We start from the raw sequence: 14,011 nt of genomic DNA on the forward strand, positions 1-14,011 counted from the left end.
TTCATGCATTGCATTGCATAAATCTGTCCATGGCCACCACTGCAGCCCCCTGATCAGGCATCCGGCCCCATTTCGGAAGCCGGGCTCCTGGATTTCAGCTGTGTTTTTTTTTTAAAGCACCTGATTAGAGCCATAGGCACTAATAGGCTTAAAAAAAAGGTGGACTTGGAGCGCAGAGCATTGCGCTTGCAGTCCACCCAGGCGTGTTAGAAAAGCAAATGAATAACACTGAACCGCCTCTGCGCCAATCAGGAGGCGCGGGTCTAATACTGGTCACCTGATTGGCCAGCTACCAGAAGTGAAGAAGAGACGCACAGAGCACACTGGAGCCATCGCCTGACCCGCGGTACCCGTCCCACAGCTCGCTGCCGTCACTCGCTGCCTCACCCGCCATCAAGATGGGGTAAGCTCCGGTCAGACAGCAAGCGGGCACAGTGGCTGCATATAATGGGCACAGAGGCAGCAATTGATGGGGCACAGTGGCTGCATATGATGGGCACAGAGGCTGAAATTGATGGGGCACAGTGGCTGCATATGATGGGCACAGTGGCTACACACGATGGGCACAGTGGCTGTATATGATGGGCACAGAGGCTGAAATTGATGGGGCACAGTGGCTGTATTTGATGGGCACAGTGGCTACACACGATGGGCACAGTGGCTGTATATGATGGGCAAATAGCTGCATTTGATGGGCACAGTGGCTGCACATGATGGGCACAATGGTTTCATATGATGGGCACAGTGGTTGCATTTGATGGGCACAGTGGCTGCATATGATATGCAATTGATGTTTTTTTTTGTATATTTCTGAATTTTTCAGTTTGTTTGCGTGACAGAGATGTGTGCATTTCAAGGGCACAGAGGCTGTATATGATGGGCACAGTGGCTGCATTTCATGGGCATAGTGACTGCCTATGATGTGCACAGAGGCTGCATTTCATGGGCACAGAGGCTGTATATGATGGGCAAAGTGGTTGCATTTCATGGGCACAGTGGCTGCATTTCATGGGGCACAATGGTTGCATTTGATGGGGCACAATGGCTTCATTTGATAGGGCACAGTGGCTGCATATGATGGGCACAGTGGCTGCATTTGATGGGCACAGTGGCTGCATATGATAGGTACAGTGGCTGCATTTGATGAACACAGTGGCTGCACACGATGGGGCTGCATTTGATGGGCACAGTGGCTGCACATGATGGGTACAGTGGCTGCGTTTGATGTGCACAGTGGCTGCACATGATGGGCACAGTGGTTGCATATGATGGGCACAGTGGCTGCACATGATGGGCACAGTGGTTGCATATGATGGGCACAGTGGCTGCATTTGATGGGCACAGTGGCTGTATTTGATGGGCACAGTGGCTGCATATGATATGCAATTGATGTTTTTTTTCAGAATTTTTGTTTGTTTGCGCCCCCCCCGAAAATGTTGAGCACCAGCCACCACTACACACAATGCTATTCAGTCAAACAATGGACCCTCCCATTATCTACACTCTGCAGCGTCAATGTTAGCAACTGATGCATATTTGCTAAAGCTGCACTTTTTAAAGCTAAAACACTGTTGATAAATGGCTGACACATGGTTATGTATGAACCCACTTCAAGGACAGAATATCTCAGTCCTTGTAAATCTCCTCCTGCACCGAAAACACCTGAATAATTGATGAAAATCTGTTTCCCCTTAAAACAATCAAAGGAACCTCTCTTGATTATGTGAAGTAGGAAAAAAAAACACACAAATCACATTTTAACAAGTCATATCGGGATAAATGGATAATACGGCCTATAGATGTCAGCTCTGCCGAACAAGCAAAGTGCGGTGCAGGCGGCATTAAATAGGATTTGGATTTTTTTAAGAACTCTAATTGCTTTGTGAATAATTGGCCTGCTTCGCATTAAAGAAATGTTATGGTACACAGAGACGGCTGGCTTGCTATAGGTTTATGGTCCTTGCAAATTAAAGTCATGCTTTCGGTTATTTGTTAGCAAGCTTATAAAAGGTGAGTGCGCCAATTAATAAAACAGCCTCGCCTTTTAAATGTTAGATGTCTTCTATAAAAACACATTTGAGGCTCCGTCTCTCCAAGCGGCGGCGGCTGCACAAATCAGGCCGTGTTGTAAAATGAAATGAAATTGTTTGCTACTTGGAATATGTTTAATTAGCGATTAGCGTTGTTGCGCCGCTTGCTGTGATTAACGGTGTTGTTCATGTTGCCAGCTTGTACTTTATGGCTTTGCTTGAAGTTGAAAAGACAGGAAGTGAAGGTGACGCAGAACTGAGCCATCGATTTCTATGAAAAGGGGGAGATTCCATTTAGTTGAGACATTAATTACCGTATTTATCGGCATATTACATGAACAGGCGTATAACACGCACCTTTATTTTAAGAGGAAAGTTTCAGGAAAAAAATTGAATTTTAAATAAAGAACTTTAAAAGCAAAATAAGGGTCAGTGTCCATCAATGCAGCTTGATCAATGCCCATCCGCAGCCTCACCATTGCCCATCAATGCAGCTTAATCAATGCCCATCTGCAGCCTCAACATTGCCCATCAATGCAGCTTGATCAATGCCCATCTGCAGCCTCACCATTGCCCATCAATGCAGCTTGATTATTGCCCATCTGCAGCCTCCCCATTGCCACGAATGCAGCCTGATCGAAATTGCCCATCAATGCAGCTTGATCAATGCCCATCTGCAGCCTCACAATTGCCCATCAATGCATCGTTAGTGGGCTGCAGCAACAGCTGATTTTTGTGCGGCCAGCGAATTTGAGGAATCGGACATGTTGGAAATTTTTGGAAAAACAAACAATTTTCTAATCAATGATGGGAGAATTGTGCGAGAAATGTAAATGCGCATGTGCAAGAAAAGAAAATTCCCAGAAAGAAAAGAAGATTCCCGGCCACAAAAATTATTTTCTGTAGCATCATGAGGTGAAATTGAAGGCTTGGCTGGTCAAGTTTCGAAATCAATGGTGGCACCTTCGGACCACAAACCGAATGAATTTTATGATTTTCAAACGAAAATTCTTTCGAAATTCGACCCATGTATGACCAGTCTTGGTCCGTAGGGTTCAATATTGAGTTGGCCCACCCTTTGCAGCTATAACAGCTTCAACTCTTCTGAGAAGGCCGTCCACAAGGTTTAGGAGTGTGTCTATGGGAATGCTTAACCATTCTTCCAGAAGCGCATTTGTGAGGTCAGGCACTGATGTGGACAAGAGGGCCTGATCGCAGTCTCCGTTCTAATTCATCTCAAAGGTGTTTCTATTGAGTTGAGGTCAGGACTCTGTGCAGGCCAGTCAAGTTCCTCCACCCCAAACTCACTCATCCATGTATTTATGGATCTTGCTTTGTGCACTGTTCCAAATTATTTGATGAAGGGGGGATTATGGCCTGGGGTTGTTTTTCAGGGGTTGCGCTTGGCCCCTTAGTAATAATAAAGGGAAATTTTAAGGCGTCAGCATACCAAGTAATTTTGGACAATTTCATTCTCCCAACATTTTGGGAACAGTTTGGGGATGTCCCCTTCTTGTTTCAACATGACTGCACACCAGTGCACAAATGCTCTTCTGGAAGAATGGTCAAACATTCCCATAGACACACTCCTAAACCTTGTGGACAGCCTTCCCAAGAGAGTTGAAGCTGTTATAGCTGCAAAGGGTGGGCCAACTCAATATTGAACCTTACGGACTAAGACTGGGATGCCATTAAAGTGTATGTGAGTGTAAAGGCAGGTGTCCCAATACTTTTGACAATATAGTGTATATTACAGCCCACTAGGGCATGGATGTGCCCATTGCAGTTTCCTTGTTCCCTGCTAGATGTTACCATAGGAAGCAGTGAGATAGGCCCTTGATTTCTTAGGGGGTAAAGTGGTACTTGACTCCCCCCACCCCTACCCATGTTTTTTGCCCTTTTACCTGAAGTGCTGCATTTTCTTCAAAACAGTTACCGTATTTATCGGCGTATACCGCACACTTTTTTGCCCTGAAAATCGTAGGTGCGCGATATACGCTGTACCGACTTCAAGGGCTGTGTTTGAACCACTGCGCCGACATATACCGAGTGCAGTACACTCGGGTATAGTCGGGGAGGCTCAGCTCCGCTCGCGGTCACGTCCTGTACGTCCTTTACGCGAGAGGAGCCGAGCCTGCCCAACTATACACGAGTGTACTGCGCTCGGTATAAGTCGGCGGAGTGCTTCAAACACAGCGCGGGAAGCGGGGATCAAGTGGGGAGGACACCAAGGTGGCCGCAGAAGGACGTTGGACCGGACAAGGCCGCCGATGGACGCTATGGACGGCGGGCAAGACACCGACGAGGGGCATCCAAACTGTAAGTATTTTTTTTTTTCAGGAATTTTCCTTCTAGGTTGGGGGTACGCGCTATATGCCGGGACGCGTTATAGCAAGATAAATACGGTAATCATCCATACAGTGATTACAGTATTGTCCTATTGTGATCTTCTGCTCAGGTGCCATACAGCTGGTCCTGTGGTGCCATATTGGTCCTTTACCGCCGATTGCCTCTTCTGGGTGCAGGCAGCCAGTTCCAATGGTGCGCCACCCATCAGCTGCTCTTTTTACCAATCCTAAAGCCGCCTGGGATACTTATATCCCATTACCCAGGACCATCATTCTGGCCTAGGCTGGAATGGTATTAGGGACAAGGTAAAGAAAAAAAAATTCAAGAATTCTGCTTGGGGAGGGAGCATCAAAACAGAACTACCTCCCTTCTAGTAAGCATATGACCTGCCCTGGGCAGTGGAAGGGCGTCCTATATATAGTTTAAGCTGGCCATACACTAATTGAATTTCATGCGAACATCTGTACACAAATTCCCATCAGAACAGTCTTAGAATATTCTTTCTTGCCAATGTCAAGTCAACTAATTTAATTCGAAAGCCCTGAAAATTAATCCACATCTGCTATATAAATTTAATCACAGATCTACATTATTAAACAGGTTTCATTACAATATACATAGCTCCCAACTGTCCCTAATTTTGAGGAATTGTCCCCAATTTGGAACAGAGTCTCTCTTTCCTCTCCATTTGTCCCTCATGTTGGTCTGATCTATATAGTTGTATATCAACCACTTAACCACTTAAGGACAGAAGGGGCCTGATTTACCAAGCCTTTACTCCATGACTCATGGAGTAAAAGCAGGAGTAGCAGCCGTTTGGCCATTTACTAAAGAAATACGCTGCTAGTGCAGTGTATTTCCCTAGTTACTAATGTGCTCCGTGCGCCCAGGAGAGGGTGCATTGTGCACCAGTACAGACCTGGCGCACGGCACATTAAACTGTAAATTGCGGGGGTTTGGGCGGGAGTTTATTAGGGGGGGAGGTGGGGGGATGCAGGGGAAGTGAAGTGACATGTGTTTTAAAGTGTTTGGCGGGCCGAATTGAAAGGGAAAGTGTTTTTTGAAAACAGATCCCCGTACGCTTGCACAGTGCGCCTGAACCTCGGGAGGTTCATTTGCATACTGGGCATGCGCAGAGAGAAAAGTCAGGGATTCCCGTGCGCCTTGTCAGTACGCCGTGAAAATCTTGGTAAATACCAAGCGGCGTACCCGTGATTGCGCTGCGTGACGCGGCGCACGGGAATCTCCGAGCTGTTTTCAGCCCTGAAGGGGAACTCGGCGCCAAATTTCAAACTTGAAATCGGCGCGGGTCCCCCTTCAGGGCTACATTAGGCTCTTAGGCTTGGTCCGGAACGTGAGGGGTTAAACCCGCGCCGATTCGGCGCGGGGGTCCCCCCCAGATCCAAACCCTCATCCCAAGCATGCAGTCTGGCCCGGACAGGAATGGGGGAGGGGACGAGCAAGCGCCCCCCCCCCCCTCCTGAGCCGTACCAGACCGCATGCCCTCAACATGGGGGAGTGTGTGCTGTGGGGGAGGGGGGCACTGCCCCCCACCCCACAGCACTCTTGCCCCCATGTCGATAGGGACAAGAGCCTCTTCCCGACAACCCTTGCCATTGGTTGTCGGGGTATGCGGGCGGGGCTAATCGGAATCTGCGAGCTCCCTTTAATAAGGGGGCCCCCAGATGCCGGCCCCCCACCCTATGTGAATGAGTATGGGGTACATCGTACCTCTACCCATTCACCTGGGGGAAATGTAAAGTAAAAAAAACACCACACAGAATAAAATATTTTATTAATCTGCTCCGGAGCCCCCCCTTTCTTCTTTAGCTCTCTTAGAAGGGGGGGTTTCTTCTCTCCCGATCTTCCGCCGGGACCCTGGGCTTCGGTGATTTCTGCCGGGGGAGGGCGCCATCCCTCGGTCCTCTCCGGAGCCTTCCGCCGGATGCCCCCACCCCATTTAAGCTCTTTTTCATTAGGGAGGGGCATCCGGACTTCGGGGTCTTCTGCCGGGGGATGGCGCCTATCCCCCGGTCTTTCCGGTGCCTTCCGCCAGGGTTCCGGTCTTCCTGGTCTTCTGCCGGGGGTGCGCCAACTCCCCGGTCTTTTCTCTTCTGTCTTGTCTGCTCCCTCTTCTGCCTGGCTCCCCCGCGGAGCCAGGGCTTTCTTCCGTCTTCTTTCTTCTCTCTTCCTTCTTCTGCCTGTCTCCTCCGCGGAGCACAGGGCTTGTCTCCGCTGTCTTCTCCCTTCTCTTCCATTGGATGTTGACACGACGAGGTCCGGCGCTGGAATGCCGTCTGAGCAGTGGGCATGGACTTATATAGGGCAATGCCACCATGTGACCTCAACCCATGTGACATCACATTCCCATCATGCCCAGGGAATGTGATGTCACATGGGTTGAGGTCACATGGTGGCATTACCCTATATAAGTCCATGCCCGCCGCTGACACGGCATGTCAGCGCGGAACCTCGTCGTGTCAACATCGAATGGAAGAGAAGGAAGAAGACAGCGGAGACAAGCCCTGTGCTCCCGGAGGAGACAGGCAGAAGAAGGAAGAGAGAAGAAAGAAGACGGAAGAAAGCCCTGGCTCCGCGGGGGAGCCAGGCAGAAGAGGGAGCAGAGAAGACAGAAGAGAAAAGACCGGGGAGTTGGCGCACCCCCGGCAGAAGACCAGGAAGACCGGAACCCTGGCGGAAGGCACCGGAAAGACCGGGGGATAGGCGCCATCCCCCGGCAGAAGACCCCGAAGTCCGGATGCCCCTCCCTAATGAAAAAGAGCTTAAATGGGGTGGGGGCATCCGGCGGAAGGCTCCGGAGAGGACCGAGGGATGGCGCCCTCCCCCGGCAGAAATCACCGAAGCCCAGGGTCCCGGCGGAAGATCGGAGAGAAGAAACCCCCCTTCTAAGAGAGCTAAAGAAGAAAGGGGGGGCTCCGGAGCAGATTAATAAAATATTTTATTCTGTGTGGTGTGTTTTTTTTACTTTCCATTTCCCCCATGTGAATGGGTAGAGGTACGATGTACCCCATACTCATTCACATAGGGTGGGGGGCCGGAATCTGGGGACCCCTTTATTAAAGGGGTCTCTCAGATTCTGATAAGCTCTCCGCCCGCATACCCCGACAACCAACGGCCAGGGTTGTCGGGAAGAGGGTCTTGTCCCTATCGACATGGGGGCAAGAGTGCTTTGGGGTGGGGGGGCAGTGCCCCCCTCCCCCACAGCACACACTCCCCCATGTTGAGGGCATGTGGTCTGGTATGGCTCAGGAGGGAGGGGGGCGCTCGCTCGTCCCCACCCCCATTCCTGTCTGACCAGACTGCGTGCCTGGGATAAGGGCTTGGTTTGGATCTTGGGGGGGACCCCACGCTATTTTTTTTGCGCGGGTTTAACCCCTTATGTTCCAGACCAAGCCTAAGAGCCTGGTATGCACCTGGAGGGAACCCACCTTATTTTTTTTTTGGGGGGTCTGGAGTTCCCCTTCATGAACAGCGATCTGTCATTTACACATGTCAGTCCCCCCCCTACAGTTAGAACACACCCAGGGAACATATTTAACCCCTCCCTCGCACCTAGTGTTAACCCCTTCCCTGCCAGTGGCATTGTTTGAGTAAGCAATGCATTTTTTACAGCACTGATCGCTAGAAAAATGCCAATGGTTCCAAAAAAGTGTTCGATGTGTCCGCCATAATGTCGCAGTACCGATAAAAATCGCTGATCGCCCCAATAACTAGTTAAAACAACAAAAAAAAAAATTTGTAGACGCTATAACTTTTGCAAAAACCAAACACTAAACGCTATTTGCGATTTTTTGGAACCAAAAAGATGTAGAATACGTATCGGCCTAAACTGAGGGGTTTTTTAGTTTTTTGAATATATATTTTTGGGGATATTTATTATAGCAAAAAGTAAAAATAAATTTTACATATGTGGGCGGGACTTACGCAAGTCCCGCCCACATATATAAACATCGTTCAAACCACACATGTGAGGTATTGACGCGTGCGTTAGAGCGAGAGCAATACTTTTACCACTAGACCTTCTTTGTAACTATAAACTGGTAACCTGGAAAAAAAAGAAAAAGGTTGCCTATGGGGATATTCACGGAATTCATTTTGGCCCCATTGCAGGAGTGTTTCCAATAGTAAAGCGTGACATGTAAGGTATCTATTTACTCAGTGTAACATCATCTTTCACATTATCCCCAAAAATTGGGCTCACTTTTTTGTTTTGTTAATTTTTAACCACTTGAGCCCGGACCATATTTCTGGTCAATGACCGGGCAAGTTTTTGTGATTCGGCACGGCGTCGCTTTAACTGACAATTGCGCAGTCGTGCGACGTGGCTCCCAAACAAAATTGGCAACCTTTTTTTTCACACAAATAGATTATTAAATGTGCGTGTTTACTTCTGTCTTTAAGGCTGGGTTCACACTACGGTTTTCCCGTCCGTCAGCCGCATACGATTTCAGTATCGAAAACGTACGGGCCCGGACGGGAAAACGTATAGATAGAGAATGCATTGCAAATCGTATGCACCCAGATGCATCCGGGTGCGTACGATTTGCTGGCAAAACGTTTTTTAAACATACGCAAAACCGTGTTCAACCACGGTTTTGCGGTCGTTTTTAAAACAGTATGGCAACCGCATACGTTTTCCTTTAACATTAATGTCAATGGAAAACGTACATATGTGCGGTTCCATACGTTCCCGTCCGTTTCAGCCGCATACGTTTTTTCATATAAATCGTATGCGGCTGACGGACGGGAAAACCGTAGTGTGAACCCAGCCTAACACCTCCCCTTCAGGCTGGAAAGCATCAGATCAGGGGAAACAAAAAAAAAAAAGCTCTCATTCCATTGCAGCTTGGTTCCTACATATGTGATGAACTGAGCATGCTCAAACACTTAGAAAAAAAATATCCTTTCTTTTTAAAAGGTGAAAAACACTCATTGGATGCTCATAGAGTGTGGTTTGGATTAATTGCAGGTGTGCCCAATTACAAGCTCACCCAAACTAGAGACTGCAATTTGTTCATGTGATTTCAATTGCTTCATTACTAGCACTGTTATAAAAAGCTTGAATCGATCAGTCCTCAGCTGCCCTCAGAAGGGGCAGGCTGGCAGAAATGCTGTTGCTAAACACAAATGTGGTTTGTTGCATGGGTTTTGTTTTATTTTGCCAATGGTTTTGGTTTATTTTTAAATGATGTTCACTTTGATGTATTTGTCTATGTGGCCTTATTTTATGAAAAATGTGTAAAGCTATGGTTATTTAGAATTTTGAAATGTATTTTTGTTTGTTTGTCTTTTTTTGCTTTCCTTGTTTTGTTGACCAATAAAAATTACTTTAAAATTGTTAAGTTTGTCTTTTGTTACTTTTTCATGCTACATATGTTGACAGCTGCAGCTGAACTAGGTTTGGGCCTAACAAATTATGTGTGATTTTTGTCTAAGCTTCTTTCCTGGTGTGTAATCATGAAATGTTTGCCATGTTTATTCTCCATGACTTTAAAGACAAAAACTGGTAAGTATTTTATTTATTCTGCAGTGGTCCTCAGCCCTCAAGTACCCCCGACAGGACATGTTTTGGGGATTTCTCTTATCAAGAATTGCTGTCCAGACTGTATTTTAAAGCACATGTGCAAGATGAAGGAAAACCTGCAAACATGGCCTGGGGGGGGGGGGGGTTTGCTAATGGTGGACAGGCTTGACGTGCTGATTTACAGCACTGTGCTTAAATCTAGCGCAAGGCAATCCTATTCAAATTGTGGGTGTTTGAGGGAAGCCAAGTGAGTGTTAGAACCCCTGCTTTGTGTTTTTTTATTTTTGTGTTGAGCTTTGTGTCCCTTTTCTTAAAATTGGCTTCACTTCCTGTCACACAGCTGAACAGGAAGTGAGGTTAAAACCCTACCAGTGTCATTTCTTGGGGACACAGGTCAATCTAACTAGTGTCCCCATTAAGCAAATTGCACTCCAGCACTGCTGTGTACACCCCAAATCATGGGTCTTCAAACTACGGCCCTCCAGTTGTTCAGGAACTACAATTCCCATCATGCCTAGTCATGTCTGTGAATGTCAGTGCATTACAAGGCCTCATGGGATGTGTAGTTCTAAAACAGCTGGAGGGCCGTAGTTTGAGGATCCCTGCCCCAAATGATTATTTAGTTTGGGGTTTAGTAAAGGCAAAGCCACTCTGCAGTACAAGCATAGTTGCTGAAAATCAGAGAGGAAGCACTGATGGTTTTAACATCCAATCCTGTAGAAGCAAAGTTGTTTTGTTTTCTTTCTTCCTTGCTTTGCACTTGTAGTGCAAAGTGGATTTGCCTTTAGTCAATGGACCCCAAAGTCCAAGATCCCTAATAATTTGGGGTGTACACAGCAAAATGCTAGAGTGCAATTTACATAATGGAAAACTATTTAGATTGATCTCTGTGTCCCCAAGAAAAGATATTAGTAAGGTTTTACCCTCACTTCCTGTTTGGCTATGTGACAGGAAGTGAATGAATTAGAAAGGGTGAAGACACCTCACAAATGTTGTCACTATCAGGGGTGCAGACATCCCCAAAAAATGAGCAGATAATACTTATTTGCAAATTAATAATTTTTTAGTTAACATTGGGTGGGGTGCTCTAACACACACATTCATACATATTAGCCACGCTGTATCCTGGCCTATTGGCATGGTTATATTTTCTTAGGGCTCTCAATAAAACTCTATGAAATTTGTGCTTAAACTAGAACCAGGGGCGGACTGACAACTCATGGGGCCCCTGGGCAATAGAAGATTATGGGGCCCCTCTGGCTTACAGATGACCACCACGCCAGGAGGTAGTGCAGAGGCGGGCAGCTAAAATCTTGGGATATTCACATTAAAAGCATGTCATTTTCGGACATATCAGGGACAGATGTAAAAAAAACACAGATTTTTACATACTGTCCCTGGTTTTACTGAGCCTGGCAACCCGGATGGGGCCCCCTAGTGGCATGGGGCCCTCGGGCAGTGCCCGAGTGACTCAATGGTCAGTCCGCCCCTGACAAGAACTATAATCAACAAGTTTTATTTTCTTTAATTTTGGATAGAGTGAGGGAGGGTTATAGGCCCTGTCAGTTTATTTTGTATTATCTGTGTCCAATTGGGGAGATTTGCCTTCACTTCCTGCCCCATAGCCAAACAGGAAGTGAGAGAAAAACTATGCAAATTAACCACTTCCCGCCCAGCCTATGGCCGATTTACGTCCGGGAAGTGGTTACACAATCCTGACAGGACGTCCTGCAGGATTTCATGCCGCACGCGCCTGTGGGGGCACGCAGCGCGGCGATCGGTGATGCGGGGTGTCAGTCTGACACCCCTGCATCTCCGATCTCGGTAAAGAGTCTCTCACGGAGACGGAGACTCTTTACCACGTGATCAGCCGTGTCCAATCACGGCTGATCACGATGTAAACAGGAAGAGCCATCGATGGCTCTTCCTCACTCGCGTCTGACAGACGCGAGTATAGGAGAGCCGATCGGCGGCTCTCCTGACAGGGGGCGTTCGCGCTGAATGTTTATCAGCGCAGCCCCCCCTCGGATCACCACACTGGACCACCAGGGATGCCCACCCTGGACCACCAGGGTGTGCAAAAAACAAAAAAAATATAGAACAAAAAACAAAAAGCAATAAAAAAATAAGAAAAAAGATGCCAATCAGTGCCCACAAATGGGCACTGACTGGGAAAATCAGTGCCACCCCACAGTGTCCATCAGTGCCACCCCACAGTGCCCATCCATGCACAGTGCCCACCTGTGCCACCCATAAGTATCCATCAGTGCCACCCATAAGTGCCGCCCATCTGTGCCGCCCATGAGTGCCCATCAGTGCCGCCTATGAGTGCCCATCAGTGCCGCATAGCAGCGCCGCCAATCAATGCCACCTCATCTGTGCCCGTCAGTACTACCTCATCGATGTCCATCAGTGCCATCTCATCGGTGCCCATCAGTGCCGCCATATCAGTGCCCGTAATTGAAAGAGAAAAACTTATTTACAAAAAAATTAACCTAAAAAAATAAAAACGTTTTTTTGTTTTAAAATTTGCAGTATTTTTTTAGTTGTTGCGCAAAAAAAAAACGCAGAGGTGATCAAATAACAAAAAAAGAAAGCTCTATTTGTGGGGGAAAAAGGACGCCAATTTTGTTTGGGTACAGTGTTGTATGACCGCGCAATTGCCATTCAAAGTGCGACAGTGTTGAAAGCTGAAAATTGGCTTGGGCGGGAAGGTGCGTAAGTGCCTGGTACGGAAGTGGTTAAGGGAATCCAGTGCCCCCCAGAACTAGTGTGTGGGTCCCCTGAAAATTACTGGGCGGGTCATACAAAAACAGGGTGTGGCTTTGACAGGAAGGGGTGGGTCATTTTTTCTATTAGGAGGTGCAGATATGTAGTCAGGCCTAGGGCAGAACAAAACCTAAATATACTACTGCATATTAGGGCTTATTTAGACCAGATCCGATTTACAGCGTGATTTTATATTGTGGGAGGAAACCCACGCAGGCACAGGGAGAACATGCAAACTCTATGCAGATGCTGTCACGGGCGGGATTCGAACCAACGACTCTTTTGCTGCTAGGTCAAAGTGCTATACACTACACCACTGTGCTGAACGAACATGATTGCAGCTGAAAGCATGAGAACTTTTATTTTTTTTTTCAATACCATGCTTTCCAGCCTTATTGACCCCGCCTCTCTGTTTACATTCCTTGTAATAGGAAGAAAAGTGATCCAAAATCAAAAAAAGTGTCAAAAAAGTGCAAGAATAAAAATATGAGGTAAAAAAAAAAAAAAAAAAAAAAAATAACGCCCCTGTCCCTAGAAGCTCGCACTCAGAAGCAAATATGCATGTAAGTCCCGCCCACATATGTAAACACCATTCAAACCACACATGTGAGGTATTGACAAGTTAGGTATCTATTTACTCGGTGTAACATCATCTTTAACATTATCCATAAAAATTGGGCTAACTTTACTTTTTTTTTTTTATTCATGAACCGTGTTTTTTTTTTGGGCCAAAAAAAAGTCGTTTGAAAAATTATTGCGCAAATACCGTTGGAAATCAAATAAAAAATGACCGCTAACTTTATTCCCTAGGGTGTCTGCTAAAAAATTATATATAATGTTTGGGGGTCCTGATTAATTTCCCAGGAACAAAATATAATTTTTACATGAAGGAGAGAAGTGCCAGAATAGGCGCGGTATGGAAGTGGTTAAAGTGAAATAATAAAAGTGAAATATTCCTTTAAATTTCATACAGGGGGGGAGGGGGGGTACACGCATGTTTCCCGTGCTTAGAACTGTCCCTGTACAAGATGTCATTTCTGAAGTGAAACAAAAAAAAGGAAGTTTAAAGTACTCATGGCTATAAAGAATACAGTCATTGCTCATTAAAAAAAATAAAAAAATAAAATAAAAAGGGGGGTCCCTCCAAATTAAATTACCAGGCCCTTCAGGTCTGGAATGGATATTAAGGGGAACCCCGCCGTAAAAACCCCCCCAAAAAATGGCGTGGGGTCCCCCCAAATATCCATACCAGACCCTTCAGGTCTGGTGTGGATTTTAAGGGGAACTCCACCCCAAATTGAAAAAAAAAATGGCGTGG

Source organism: Rana temporaria, chromosome 1 (assembly GCF_905171775.1).
Source record: "Rana temporaria chromosome 1, aRanTem1.1, whole genome shotgun sequence".
Taxonomy (NCBI): domain Eukaryota; kingdom Metazoa; phylum Chordata; class Amphibia; order Anura; family Ranidae; genus Rana; species Rana temporaria.